The 15,711-nt window shown below is 37.6% G+C and overlaps 1 long non-coding RNA gene across 2 annotated transcripts in view; it reads right to left on the bottom strand.

Moving 5' to 3' along the window:
• LOC103882690 overlaps window positions 1–15,711 on the bottom strand; it is a 90,628-nt gene that overhangs the window by 60,375 nt on the left and 14,542 nt on the right. For both annotated transcript variants that reach the window (XR_002520863.2, XR_002520862.2), the window contains exon 2: window positions 12,029–12,093. This is a non-coding gene — a long non-coding RNA (uncharacterized LOC103882690). The remainder of the gene's footprint in view (window positions 1–12,028; window positions 12,094–15,711) is intronic.

Raw genomic sequence — 15,711 nt, 5'->3', positions numbered from 1 at the left:
AGACTTTCTAACTCCTGAGTCATCTGGATGGTTCATGCCAGGAGAAAGGGTGCCAGCTTCTCCACAAGATATCATAGCATGAAGGTTGGAATGAGTAAGAATTGATGCAGCAGATCCCGGGGCACCTTTGTGGGGTCCAGCTTATACCTGTGAGTTCTGGCTTGCCATAACCCTTATCAACTTTATGTCACCTTCCCTTCTTGCCTGCTTGCCCCATGGACTCAAGTCCTGGCATCAGCCATGAAGACAAGAGCCTTACACAGATGGCTTAACCAGCTCCCTCAATCGTGAAAGGTCACATCTTCAGAATGAATCACTTAATATATCTAATAGAACACTGTGCAATGTACTGGTCAAGTTTATTTCTTGATCAGTGTTTTTATTATGCAGGTGTGTTCCATTTTTGAAAAAACTAGCTATACATTTATAATTTGCATATTTTATATATGTTATTTAATAAAGGATTATTTGAAAGTTATGAACACTTATTCAGGATAAAACGTCAGGCTTCATCATTATTCACTTGTATGAGACTCAGAAAAGTGCAAAAGTATACCCGAAAAATTGTTAACATTGAATATGCTTTAATTAATGATGAGAGCTATGTAACAATCTTTATAGGAAAGACAGTGTAAAACAGCGTCTCTCCTTCTTTCTGATCTTCAGAGTTGCATGCTTACTTACGAATTAGGTTACTGAAATCATTGTAAATTGAGTGTATCTATTGTAGCTGAATATTTATTTTCTGAATTGACATTACATCAAATGAAGCTGGCTTGCAATTTTTAAATATGCAATGAAAGCATCTTAGATAGCTGAATTCTCAAGATGACCTTTAGATTAGCAATAAGGAATGTAAATAACTGAAGGATATTATTATAATTCCAACAGTCTTGGGACCCTGAAGCTCCATCAGTAGGAATTTATAGAGAAAGGAAATGGAGGAATTGGAGGGATAGAACTAGAAAAGAAAGAGCTAGAAGACAGAGATAGAGCAAACAGGAAGAGCTTGCCTGCAAACTATTAGTAAATTTCTAAAACGCCCTGGAAGAGATGTTTCCTTCAGAAAATAATTATAGAGATTCACTCTGCATGTTTATCTTTTTAGAAATGTTGAGGGGCATTGAAGGCTTGAAATCATATAAATAAGTTGGAGAAGCAGTGACGTAGAAACAAGGAAGAGGACAGGAGGGAATTGGAGGGAACCATATGTGATTCATTTTGTCAATTTAGAGAATGAGCAGCCAGTGAGTAAAATGTCGGGATTGCAAGCCTGACTTCATCTACTGGAGAAAAAATTCAGCAGTAAGCTAATATTTCGTGGAATCCCTACTATGTGCTAGATAGTTTACATAGCTTAAAACTCTAATGCTTGCAATTTCCTCAGAAGCGGTGTTCTTTTCCCCATCCCCACTACTAATACTCATACACTTTACTTCAGAGCTGTGGGAAGGCAGGATCAGGTATGACGCATAACCAGTCCAAGTTACTCTGGGTCAAGAAATGCAGCAAGTCCTCAAATTCGGTTTCATGTGATTTCAAGGATCATATTCCTCTCCCTGCAGCAGACTCCTTTCGTGACTCCAGGTAAGTTTCAAAGCAAGTACCCACAGAGAGTATTAAAAAGAAAATCCAGGCAAAGTCTGCTCATATGCCCTGGATCAGCTGCTCCATTGTAAGAAAAAGAAAGATGCATGTTCTAGTTCAAAAGGAGAAAACTTCAGTACCTGAGGCTTCTGTTGTACTCCTTGATCTGGTAATGACATTGATGCAAAAGACATTCTACATTGCCCAGGGGAAGGAAAGATGTCAGAAATTAATAGCCAGCAGTAGTAGTTTTTTTCCTGTAATTTTGAAATCTTTACACTTTTTGCCATAATTTATAATTGAAAATGTATATTGTCTTTAGTAAGAATTCACCATTTGTTATTAAACCATAATTCATTTTGAAAAACAGATTTGTAGTCCAGGTTGGGGCAAATTCATAATATGTTAATTTTTTGTCTCATACTGTCTTCCCTGAATTACATCAATTGTGCCTCCCTCACATTTCTTGAGAGCTAAATTTTCAGTGCAAAAAAATGTTTTGTAAGAGGTGTTTTTCAAAAACTATCATTGAGATATTTTTGCTTCATTGTGGAGCTATTTTCCTGTTACTTCAGAAGTGTCTGAATTCGAAGTCGAACTGTTGGAAAATAATAGAGTCCTAATTTAGAACTTGAGCTCAATATTCAGACTGAATTGAAATCTAAGCTCCACCAATCTCTAGCTGTGTGACTTTGAACATGTTAATTAACTTATATGAATGTCAGAGATAAAACTGAGGTTTTTCTCACAGGGTTGTGTGGAAATTAAATGATTAAACAAGTATGATTAGGGCATATGTTTGATATTGACAATTATTTTGGTTGAAGGTATCTGGTTGCTTTCCTAAGAGCCTTGCCCACATTTCTTATGGGGCTAAGCTTTGTTTAAACAGCAATGTGAATAGCCCCAGGGTATGGATTTTGATTAGTTTAAGTCCCTTATGGTACATTCATTCTCCTTTATTAGACTGAAGGTTGATACGTGATCCAGTACTGGCAAGGGAATGTGAGAGAAAGCGTAATAGGAGGAATTTTATGGAAAATCATCCTTAATGGTAAAAGAGAGACTTAAAGGGAAAGAAAACTCTTTAATATTTTTCATTTCTTTCCTGCATTCGCTAATATTCCATGAGGACAAAAGACTTGAAAATGCAATCATCCTCCTACCATCATGAAGGACAAATATCCTAGGGTAACAGAAGGCAAAATGAAAGGCCTGAGTCCTTAATGACACTGCTGAATCACCAAAACAATACCAGGAGACCCTGCCTCCAACCATCTTAAGTAAGATACACACAATCTGTGAATTAAAGTAAAACATGTATTTTTTATTATATTTTAAGTTCTGGGATACGTGTGCAGAACGTGCAGGTTTGTTACATAGGTATACATGTGTCACAGTGGTTTGCTGTACCCATCAACCTGTCATCTGCATATAGATATTTCTCCTAATGCTGTCCCTCTCCTTGCCCCCCACCCCCTGACAGGCCCTGGTGTGTATTGTTCCCCTCCCTGTGTCCACATGTTGTCATTTTCAACTCCCACTTATGAATGAGAACATGTAGCATTTGGTTTTCTGTTCCTGTGTTAGTTTGATGACAATGATAGTTTCCAGCTTCATTTATGTTCCTGCAAAGGAGATGAACTCATTCTTTTTTATGGCTGCATCGTATTCTATGGTATATATGTGTCACATTTTCTTTATCCAGTCTATCATTGATGGGCATTTTGGTTGGTTCCAAGTCTTTGCTATTGTGAACAGTGCTGCATTAAACATACATGTGCATGTGTCTTTATAGTAGAATGACTTATTCTAAGGGATGTGAAGTTTCTAGATCCTTGAGGAACTGCCATACTGTCTTCCACAATGGTTGAACTAATGTACACTCCCACCAACAGTGTAAAAGCATTCATAATTCTCCACATGCTCTCCAGCACCTGTTGTTTCCTGACTTTTTAATGATTGCCATTCTAATTGGCATGAGATGGTGTCTCATTTTGGTTTTGATTTGCATTTATCTAATGACCAGTGATGATGAACTTTTTTTCATATATTTGTTGGTTGCATAAATGTTTTCTTTTGAGAAGTGCCTGTTCATATCCTCTGCCCACTTTTTGATGGGGATCTTTTTTTCTTATAAATTTGTTTAAGTTCCTTGTAGATTCTGGATATTAGCCCTTTCTCAGGTGGATAGACTGCAAATATTTTCCCCCACTCTGTAGGGTGCCTGTTCACTCTGATAATAGTTTCTTTCACTGTACAGACAGTCTTTAGTTAATTAGATTCCATTTGTCAATTTTGGTTTTTGTTGCAAATGCTTTTGATGTTTTAGTCATGAAGCCTTGCCCATGCCTATAAACTGAATAGTATTGCCTAGGTTTTCTCCTAAGGTTTGTATGGTTTTAGTTCTTACATTTAGGTCATTAATTCATCTTGAGTTAAGTTTTGTATAAGGTGTAAGGAAGAGGTCCAGTTTCAGTTTTCTCCATATGGCTAGTCTGGTTTCCCAAACATTTATCAAATAGGAAATCCTTTCCTCATTGCTCATTTTTGTCAAAGATCAGATGGTTATAGATGTGTGGTGTTATTTCTGAGGCCTCTGTTCTGTTCCATTCATCTATATATCTGTAACTGGTACCAGTACCATGCTGTTTTGGTTACCATAGCCTTGTAGTATAGTTTGAAGTCAGGTAGCGAGATGCCTCCAGCTTTTTTCTTTTTGCTTAGGATTGCCTTGGCTATACGAGATCTTTTCTGGTTCCGTATGAAACTTAAAGTAGTTTTTTGCTAATTCTGTGAGGAAAGTAGCTTGATGAGAAGAGCATTAAATCTATAAATTACTTTGGGTAGTATGGCCATTTTCATAATATTGATTCTTCCATTCCATGAACATGGAATGTTTTTCCACTTGTTTGTGTCCTCTCTTATATCCTTGAGCAGTGGTTTGTAGTTTTCCTTGAACAGGTCCTTAACATCCCTTATAACTTTTATATTTAGGTATTTTATTCTCTATAGAAATTGTGAATGGGAGTTTACTCTTGATTTGGCTCTCCGTTTTTCTGTTATTGGTGTATAGGAATGCTTGTGATTTTTGCACATTGACTGTGTATCCTGAGACTTTGCTGAAGTTGCTTATCAGCTTGAGATTTGGGGCTAAGATGATGGGGTTTACTAAATATACGATCATGTCATCTGCAAACAAAAACAATTTGACATCCTCTCTGCCTCATTGAATTCACTTTCTTTCTTTCTCTTGCCTGACTGCCCTGACCAAAACTTCCGATGGTATGTTGAATAGGAGTGGTGAGAAAGAGCATCCTTGTCTTGTGCCAGTTTTCAAAGGAAATGCTTCCACTTTTTGCCCATTCAGTATGATATTGGCTGTGGGTTTGTCATAAATAGTTCTTATTATTTTGAGATACATTCCATCAATACCTAGTTTATTGAGTGTTTTTAGCATGAATGGGTATTGAATTTTATCGAAGGCCTTTTCTGTATCTATTGAGATAATCATGTGGTTTTCGTCATTGGTTCTGTTTATGTGATGGATTACATTTATTGATTTGTGTATGTTGAACCAGCCTTGCATCCCAGGGATGAACCTGACTTGATAGTTGTGGATAAGATTTTTAATGTGCTGCTGGATTTGGTTTACCAGTATTTTATTGAGGACTTTTGCATCGAAGGTCATCAGGGATATTGGCCTGAAATTTTCTTTTTTTTAATTTATCTCTGCCAGGTTTTGGTATCAGGATGATGTTGGACTCATAAAATGTGTTAGGGAGAAGTCCCTCTTTTTCTACTGTTTGGAACAGTTTCAGAAGAAATTGTACCAGTTCTTTGTACCTCTGGCAGAATTTGGCTGTGAATCTGTCTGGTCCTGGGTTTTTTCTTTTTTTTGGTTGGTTGGCTATTAATTACTGCCTCAAATTCAGAAGTTGCTATTGGTTCATTCAGGGATTTGACTTCTTCCTGGTTTAGTCTTGGGAGGGGGAATGTGTCTAGGAATTTATCCATTTCTTCTAGGTTTTCTAATGTATTTGTATAGAAGTGTTTATAATATTATCTGATGGTAGCTTGCATTTCAGTGGGATCAGTGGTGATATCTCCTTCATCATTTTTTATTGTGTCCACTTGATTCTTCTCTCTTTTCTTCTTTACTAGTCTGGCTAGCTGTCTATCTATATTGTTAATCTTTCTTAAAAACCAACTCCTGGATTCATTGCTTTTTTGAAGGGTTTTTCATGTCTCTATCTCCTTCAGTTCTGCTCTGATTTTAGTTATTTATGGTCTTCTGCTAGTTTTTGAGTTTGTTTGCTGTTGCTTCTCTAGTTCTTTTAATTGTGATGTTAAGGTGTCGATTTTAGATCTTTCCTGCTTTCTCATGTGGGCAAGAAATTTCCCTCTAAACACTGCTTTAGCTGTGTCCCAGAGATTCTGGTGCATTGTGTCTTTGTTCTCATTGTTTTCAAAGCACTCATTTATTTATGCCTGTGCCCACAGCCACCCTTTTCCTCAGATGCTCTGTCTCAGAAAGATGGGAGTTTTATCTATAAGCCCCTGACTGGGGCTGCTGCCTTTTTTCACAGATGCCCTGCCAGAGAGGAGGAATCAAGAGGGGCAGTCTGGCTACAGCAGCTTTGCCGCACTGCAGTGGGTTCCACACGCATTTTGCAATACCCTAAGAGTCTTTAAAAATTTTATAAGTAATTGGTTCTTCTAAAAATGCTTGTTCAGGGAGCAGTCATAACTTTGATCACAGTTTATATATACCAAGATATCTACTAACAGAAGTACAAATGAGTACAACATGGCACATCTATACACTTTAATATATTACTTCAATGTACTTTTTACATCATTATTGATTTTGGTAATATTTACTAAATGAAGCAAACTAAACAATAAGATATAATTCCATTTGTATATTTATGATGAGTTGTCAATATTCTGAGTTTGTATATATTTACAGTGAGACAGTAAGGAAAGACAGAGAATGTTAGTCAACAAACTCGATTGTACACAAAATATAATTTTGCTTTCTCTTTCAACTTAAATTTTACCTCTACACCTTGTATTCCACAAAGGACATTAATCTTGACCTCATTTCTCTTTGTGCACCGTTCTAGGGTCATGCCATACGCACCTGGGGATCTCACACAGAGCAGAGATTGACTGGGAAGATAGAGATGGCAGAGGAGTTCGGTTAATGTGTGGCTGAAAACTGCCATACCATGAAAAGTCTCTGAGAGTCCTAAGTTGATGTGGCCTCTGACTATTTCCTCACTTGAGAGACAAAGCCATAACCTTATCTCTGCCACTCTTTCTCTAATTTTAGATATTGAAAAGGGCAGAGAGAAAAGATTGTCTTTTATCAATCAGCCTATTCATTTTGTAACTATAAAAAGAAATCTATTTTTATTGCTATTGCTTGTTTGTTTGTTATGTTTTAAAAGAAATTTAGAATTTAATACAAGGTCCTTAAAGATAATTGTACACAAAGTTCCTTTCTTCAGTATCCTGTGAAGTCAGAGAAATGAATCTCATCAAAGAAACCCTTCATTGATCTCTTCATTTCCCCTGCTATTCCTCCAGGTTGTTTTATTTAGTTTTCACTGACTTACAGTTTTATTTAAGTTTAGTTTTAACTATAATACTTTGAAACTGTCTCATCAGTGTTCTCTGATGTTTCTGAGCTGTGATTCCTGAGAGTCCATTTCACATCTCGATATCAATGATGTAACAAAATTATGAGCATAAACATGTTTGGATGTATCTTACCACCTTTATAAACAGCCCCTGATTATGATTGCTTTGCACATTGCTAGATAAGACCTTTTTCTATAGGAGGTAGGAAATTTTTAAAGTGTAAAAAAGATAATTTCTCACTCAGACTTATACTGTCAGGTGAATAGAAAAGTTTATCTTTTACTGGATACTCTATTAGGCCATTCTTGCATTGCTATAAAGAAATACCTGAGACTGAGTAACTAATAAAGAAAAGAGGTTTAATTGGCTCACAGTTCTGCAAGCTTTAGAGGAAGCATGGTGTTGGCATCTGCTCAGCTTCTGGTGAAGCCTCAGGGAGCTTTCAATCATGGTGGAAGGTGAAGTGGGAACAAAAGGCACGTTACATGGTCAGGGCAAGAACAAGCAAGAGAATTGTGGGGAAGGTGTCACACACTTTTAAATAATCAGATATTGAGAGAATCACTATTGTAAAGACAGCACCAAGCCATGAGGGATCTGCCCCCATGACCCAAACACCTTCCACCAGACCCCACCTCTAGCACTGGGAATTACAATTCAACATGAGAACTGAGTGGGAAAACATATCCGAACTGTATCAGGTACCTTCCAAAATTGTCACAGTTCTGATCTTCAATTATTTGTCTTTCTTCCTTGCGGAATCAGTTCTACCAATGGCTCACTGTTTGCCCACAGTTCTAAACCTCAGGGTGCGATGGCTGCTGCCTTCACCACTATGTAACATGCCCCTTCTCTCCATGCACTTCCTGCTAGGGAAAGGTCACAGGCACGAATGGGCCTGTGATGGCTTTAATTTCACCAGTGGCTACTTTAAAGGGCTAGAAAACACAACCCAGAACTTAGTGACTGTGGGGGTCAAGGGAGTTATCTATACCCCATGCATATACAGCGACAGAAGACAGGAAAGAGACAGCAGATTAATTGCTCAATCTTTCTCCCCTCCCTTTCACTCACTGTGAACTGTTCTGAAATGAAGTAATTCCAAGCAGCCTCTTGGGAGACGCCTCCAAGTGTTACAGTTTTGTTTTGATGCTAAGCCATCACAAGCTTAGCAACACATCACTTTGTATTTTATCTTCCTTCTTTCTTATTGTACTCCCTTTTCCTCTTCACTCTTACTTCCCTGGCAATGCTCCCTGCCAAATAATTGTTAACATACAGGTTCTTTGCCTCAGGCTCTGTTTTTTGTGGAACTCAGAGAATAGTGTCTGTTTTCCATGAGTTTTGTTGACTTCATTCAGTTGCAAAGAAATAGCGTATGAGTTGTCTCTGCTGTTTATTCTTCTTTTCTTCCCCTTTCCCCCAGACACTGTCTCTATATATTTGTTCCCACTCCACTGTCTGGGACCTATGCCTTTGCTCAAAAGACAGAATTTCGGTATACCAGTTGATTCAGTGAACAACTGCTAGAACAAAGAAAAAGAAAAGGAAGGAAAATAATGTTTACTATATCAACTTTTTTTCCCTATTACAAATCTGTGCAAACAAGTAGAGACTCATAAAGAAAAAATAGGATTAAAATAGTCTTTTATTGTTTTTTTAATGAGCACTAATTACATTACTTAAGTAACAACGATTAAAATATTAATAACTGATTTTGCCACATTGTTTTGCTGCGTTATGAGAGAGGAAATGATAGGGAAAGGAAACAAGTCATAGATTCTTAATTAAGAAGACAATTACAATGAAATGAAAAGAGCACATGGGATTACATACAAAATTTTAAAAAGGGAGATTGGGAGGTGGGAGAAACATGCTGGAGTGTGGGATGCTGTCTTAAATGTATATTCAACCCCAATCATTAACTTTAGGCCAGTTATTTATCTTCTTTGAATAACAGATCTAAAATGAGATTGAGATTTCATTCAAAAGTATTACTTACAAAAAGCTAGTCTCTTTAATGTAGAAATCAAGCAGCAATTTAGTACTTACTGTGTGATTTGTAAAGAAAGACTGGAATGGTCCTCCTTTATGTGTACGTTTGAAGAGGAGGCATGTCAATGCTTTTGGGAAAAGGCGGGAAGTTATGCTAGCATTGCAAAGACATGTCACTAGAACACATCTCTGGGTTTTCAGAACACCTCTCTAGAAAGGAAGAGTGTAGCGACCATAGGCTCAAATGCCCCAAAAGGAGTATTGACCAGAAGAGACGGAAGAGTTTGGGCTTTACTCTGGCTCAAAATAGGCACCCAAATCTCAGGGACAGTGGCTGTTTTGGGTATGACTTATAATTGCCCTGTGGAGCTTTTCCTGACCCTAAGGAAGAGCCAAAATAACTGGGCGTGTCAACTATAAGCATGTTATTATTGGAGTTCAAACATGGGAAACCAACAGGTAACTCAGCCTCAGAAGTCTACATGGCAAGATTATCCCCATAGCAGTAAAAACCAGTCCTTGAACTCTCCAGTACAATTGGCAATAGCAACAGGGAAATGATTAGACTCCCCTATTTACCTGGGTGTTGCAGTAGGACTTGAATTATGTCCCCACCCCTTATCTTAAGAAATTGGGGCTGGGCATAGTGGGTCACACCTGTAATCCCAGCTACTCGGGAAGCTGAGACAGGAGAATCACTTGAACCCAGGAGGCAGAGGTTGCAGTGAGAGGAGATTGAGCCATTGCACTCCAGCCTGGGAGACAAGAGCAAAACTCCATCTCAAATAAGAAAAAAAAAGAAAAAAGAAAAAAGAAATATACTTAGAGGGGAATATTCTGGAATTTCCTAATAAGAAAGATTGCCTGTGATAGAAGTGGATGATTTATCATCAGTACAAAAAAAAATCAATAACAAAGAAGCTACCAACTATTTTAAAACATGATTTAGAGAAGCAAGTCACAGTGGATGCATTTACAAGGATTATGCTTTAGAAATCTGTGTTCTTCCCCTGCTTTGTCCTCACAGCATCCAGCAAATTCATTTCTTGTAACAGATTTCAATAATTATTGATAGAAATACTTAAAATAGTATTTAATAAGTATTTTAAAATGAAATGTTAATTGAAGAAACATACTAGATCATATAGAATAAATATGTTAAATATAAAAAGAGATACATATTATCTTACCATCAAATAATAACCCCTGTTAATAGTGTCTGTATTTCTGGTAACATTTTACTCATTTTTTTCTTAAAAGTTATACCTTAGATATAAGAATTGGAATGCAATGATGTTTTCTTTTTTACATAGAGAATATCTTTTATGTGCTGAGAAATAATTAATAATCTATAGAATATCTCTGTTTCTTTATAAAGTCCTTATAAGTTCCATAAATTTTCCATATAAACCATTTACTTGAAGTCAGTCCAATCTGAGTATGTCAGTTTGCTGGGGCTGCCATAACTAAATTCCAGAGATTGGAGGACTTAAATAACATAAATTTATTTTCTCACAATTCTGAAGGATAGAAGTGCAAGGCCAAGGTATCAGTGGGGTTAATTCATTTTGAGGTCTCTCTTGTTAGCTTGCAGATGACTGTATTTTCCCTTTGTCTTCACCTGCTCTAACCTCTGTTTCTCTCTATGTCCTACTTTCCTTTTCTTATAAGGACCACAGTCATATTGGATTAGGGCCCATCCTCGTGGCCTCCTTTTAACTTAATTACCTCTTTGGAAACACTATCTCCAAATACAACTGCATTCCAAGGTACCAGAGCTGAGCATTTCAACATATGAACTTTAGGGGTACACAACTCAGCCCTTAACACTGGGATAAACTATTGACTTCACAGTTAATGAGCTATGTGACATTCTCTCTCCGATCCTGCTTCATTATGTGCCTATTTGAAATGTAGAATGTGATATTATGTTGTAAAAAGGAAAAGATAAGCACATATAAACCACTTTATAAAACACTTGAGACATGTCGAATAGTCACAAGTGTTGGAGAGATGCACATTTCTCAGACAGCTGCACCTTTCAGTAAATGTATGGCTTTAATCAGAATAGTGTGGATGAGGCTCCACACACCATGCAGTAGTGACAGTACAGCATGAGAATTCTTAGTATTATTATGCTCATTTGTTTTCTCTTTACTGCCCCTGTTTATCCAGGTTTCCACATTATTGAGAAATGATGATTCTGAATTGATATATAGTCATTAGTTTGTAAGCATAAGGGAAGCAGGGATTATATCCATCTTGTCTACCACAATAATTGGAACATCTAGTATGGTGCATGACAGGTATTCAGTAAATAACTACTGAGTAAATTAATAAATTACCTTTTTTATACCCTTAATATATCAGAATAGAGATATGTAAATATCCCTTAAAGAGATGTTCAGTTTGTTGGCACTGCAAGTGTCTTTTTAACATTACTATCTAACATCTGTAACATATAAAGTATATGTAAAATTTATTGTCATCCTCTTAAAAATTCTTCAAGAAAATCCTATATATTCCACTTTTCAGATGAAGAAACAGAAATTTAGAGTTTAAGTGACAGGTTAAAGTTCGCCCAACTATTTAAGATAAGACCTCAATCTAATTTTCTGTTTTTGCAATTTCATAGTTCTTCAAACTTTGTTCATTTCACACGAATGTATGCCATCACCTGCTAGGTATATGTGATTGACTGGAGGCTTTGCATAGCAATGTGTGCTATCACCCATTTGACAGATGTGATTATTTTGAGAGCTTTAAGCTTTTAAAAACTTAGAATACTTGTACTTACTTCTAGTAAATTGTTTACTTTTGGCTCTCCAAATCAGTGGGTCCCACATCCATGGATTCAACCAACTGTGGATAAAAAATATTCAAAACAATTAACAATATTACACTAAGAAATAATATAAATTTTGAAACTATAACAACCTTATACATAGCCTTCACATTTTATTAGGTTTTACAAGCAATCTAAAGATGATTTAAAGTAGATGGGAGGATGTGTGTAAATTATATGCAAATACTACACCATTTTATATTAGGAACTTGAGCATCCCTGGATTAGGTACCCATAGGGATCCTGAAACCAGTCCCCTATGGATATCAAAAGATGACTGTAATCAATTAAATTAAATAAATGACTTGGATTTTAATTGTATTCACCTCCAAAACTTTAATGAAATTTTTATTTTGTATAGTTAAACAATATAAATATTTTTGAAAAAAATTCCTTTTGGATAAATAATTTTCTTCCCAAAAGAATTTTATGCCACTATGTTTCAAGGACAATTTGAAGCATCTGCTTCCAGTGTTATTGATTGTATTCTCATTTTAATATTGAAAAAATGCTCTTTTTCTTTCTATGCCATTATTTAAGATCTACAAAGATTTTAAGTACCTCCTACTTCACTGTTCAACATGGAATACTGAAAGCATATATTTATTTACCTTTCTTCTTAAAATCTAAGGCATACAAAAATAATCAAAAGTAGTTCTTAAACTTGTGTGAAGAATGGGATAACAATGAGCCAGGCTCATTTTTGAAAGGTCTAAGGCAATAGGGCTCATATTGAGTGAGTGATACATTACAGCATTAATTAGACCCATCAGGAACCCAGAATTGGGCAAGTCAGTGGAGGTAGAATTTCTTCCTTCCTGTTGAGCCCTGGAAATGATTGAAGTCAGCAGGTCCAGTAAGTGGGAATGAACTAGTTAAATTTCTGAATTTTAATAGAAAAAGTGGCACTAAAGACATGGGTGTACAGGTTAAAGCAGGTGAATCCAGTCTAAAGACCCCAAGTAAGGTTGAACTCCTAGTGTAGATATTGACGGTTTGGAATTAAGCCACATTTATTTTGGGAAGACAGGATGGACAGTGGAGGAAGCATAAATCTGTGCTCCCAGCCCAAATATCCTGAAGTAAAACCAGTAGGTTGGTATATTTCACAGAAGTCAAGATCAAGCTTTACATTTAAGGAAGAGGCCAAATGCTGAAACAGAGTTTCACAAGGAATAGCAATTCCAATCAAGCTTTTATGGCAACCAAGCCACTGTTTTAATATTTTTAAACATAAAAACACAAATAAGAAATGTATGCCTATGAGGAAATTTAACAACCCAAAAGATAACTAACATTAGAAGAGCCTAAAATAATCCAGGGACCTAATACAATTTAGATAATTCTAATTAGTATTTTAGAAAGATTCATGAAAAGGTAATATCTAGCAAATAATAGGTTAGTCTGAGAAAACAAAATCAGAGAATATGACTGTACTTTTGGAAGTTAAGATAGTTTTATTACTGTGAGATAGCAAGTTAAAAAGCTTGATGTAAAATTCTAGAAACAAAGAGTTGGGGGGAATTTACAACATTTGAAAAAAATGTTTCATAGTGGAATACTGTATTAGTCCATTTTCACACTGCTAAAAAGACATACTTGGGACTGGTAATGTATAAAGAAAATAGGTTTAATTGACTCAGATTTCTGCAGGCTATATAGGAAACATGGCTAGGGAGGCCTTAGGAAACTTACAATCATGGCAGAAGATGAAGGGGAAGCAAGCACATTTTCACATGGCAGGTGAGAGAGAAGGGGGAGACACTACACAGTTTTAAACAACTAGATCCCATGAGATTTCATTCACTATTACGAGAACAGCAAGGGTGTAGTCTGCTCACGTGATTCAATCACCTCTCACTAGGCCCCTCCTCCAACATGTGGGGATTACAATTCAACATGAGATTTGGGTGGGGACACAGAGCCAAACCATACCATTCTGCCCCAGGCCCTCCCAAATCTCATATCCTTCTCACATTTCAAAACACAATCATACCTTCCCAACATTCCCCTAAAGTCGTAACTCATTCCAGCATTAACTCAAAAGTCCAAGTCCAAAGTCTTATCTGAGATAAAGCAAGTCCCTTCTGCCTATGAGCCTGCACAATCAAAAACAAGTTCATTACTTTCAAGGTACAGTGGGAGTGCTGGCATTGGGCAAATGCTCCCATTCCAAAAGGGATAAATTGGCCAAAACAAAGGGGCTACAGACCCCATGCAAGTCTGAAATCCAGCAGGATAATCATTACATCTTACAGCTCCAAAATAATCTGCTTTGCTGCTATGTCTCACATTTAGGCCACACTGATGTAAGGGGCAGGATCCTAAGGCCTTGGGCAGCTCCACCCCTGTGGCTCTGCAAGGTACAGCCCCCAAGACTGCTTTCATGGGTTGGCATTGAGTATCTGCAGCTTTTCTAGGTGCATGAAGGAAGCTGTTGTGTTTACCATTCTGAGGTCTGGTGGATGGTGGTCCTCTTCTCACAGTTCCAATAGGCAGTGCTCCAATGGGGACTCTGTGTGGGGACTCCAACCCTACATTTCCCCTCCACACTGCCCTAGTAGAGATTCTCCATGAGAGCTCTGCCCCTGCAGCAGACTTCCGCTTGGACATCCAGGCCTTTCCATACATTTTCTGATATCTAGATGGAGGCTCCCAAGCCTCATTTCTCACCTTCTGCACACCCACAGGATTAACACCATGTGGAAGCCACCAAGGCTTGGGATTTGCATCTGTGAAGCAATGGCCTGAGCTGTACTTTGGCCCATTTTAGCTATGGATAGAGCTAGAGTGGCTTGGACACAGGGTACCATGTCCCGTGGCTGCACAGAGTAGCAGGGTTGTGGGCCTGGCCCACAAAACCATTTTCTTCTTCTTCACTTTCAGCCCTGTGATGTGAGAGGCTGCTGTGAATGTCTCTGAAATGCCCTGGCTGCATTTTCCCCATTGTCTTGGCTATTGACATTTGTCTTCTCTTTACGCATGCAAATGTTTACAGTTGGGTCAAATTTCTTTCCTGAAAATGGGTTTTTCTTTTCTACCACATGGCTGTGATGCAAATTTTCCAAACTTTTATGCTCTGCTTCCTTTTTAAATGTAAGTTCTGATTTCAGATTATCTCTTTGCTCATAAGCATGAGCAAATGCTCTTAGGAGCAGCCAGGTCACACTTGAAAGCTTTGCAACTCAGAAATTTCTTCTGGGGGCTGGGCACAGTGGCTCACGCCTGTAATCCCAGCACTATAGGAGGCCAAGGTGGGCAGATCATGTGGTCAGGGGATTGAGACCATCCTGGCTAACACGGTGAAACCCCATCTCTACTAAAAATACAAAAAAAATTTACCAAGTGTGGTGGTGGGTTCCCATAGACCCAGCTACTTGGGAGACTGAGGCAGGAGAATGGCGTGAACCCCGGAGGCAGAGGCTGCAGTAAGCCAAACTTGTGCCACTGAACTCTAGCCTGGGTGACAGAGTGAGACTGTCTCAAAAAAAAAAAAAAGAAAGAAAGAAATTTCTTCTGCCAGATACCCTAAATTATCTCTCTCAGGTCAAAGTTCAACAGACCTTAGAGTAGGGGCACAATGTCACCAATATATTTGTTAAAGCATATCAAGAGTGACCTTTACTCCAGTTCTC

This window comes from Papio anubis, chromosome 4 (genome assembly GCF_008728515.1).
Source record: "Papio anubis isolate 15944 chromosome 4, Panubis1.0, whole genome shotgun sequence".
Classification (NCBI taxonomy): domain Eukaryota; kingdom Metazoa; phylum Chordata; class Mammalia; order Primates; family Cercopithecidae; genus Papio; species Papio anubis.
This window is presented reverse-complemented; position numbering and strand designations above follow the sequence as displayed.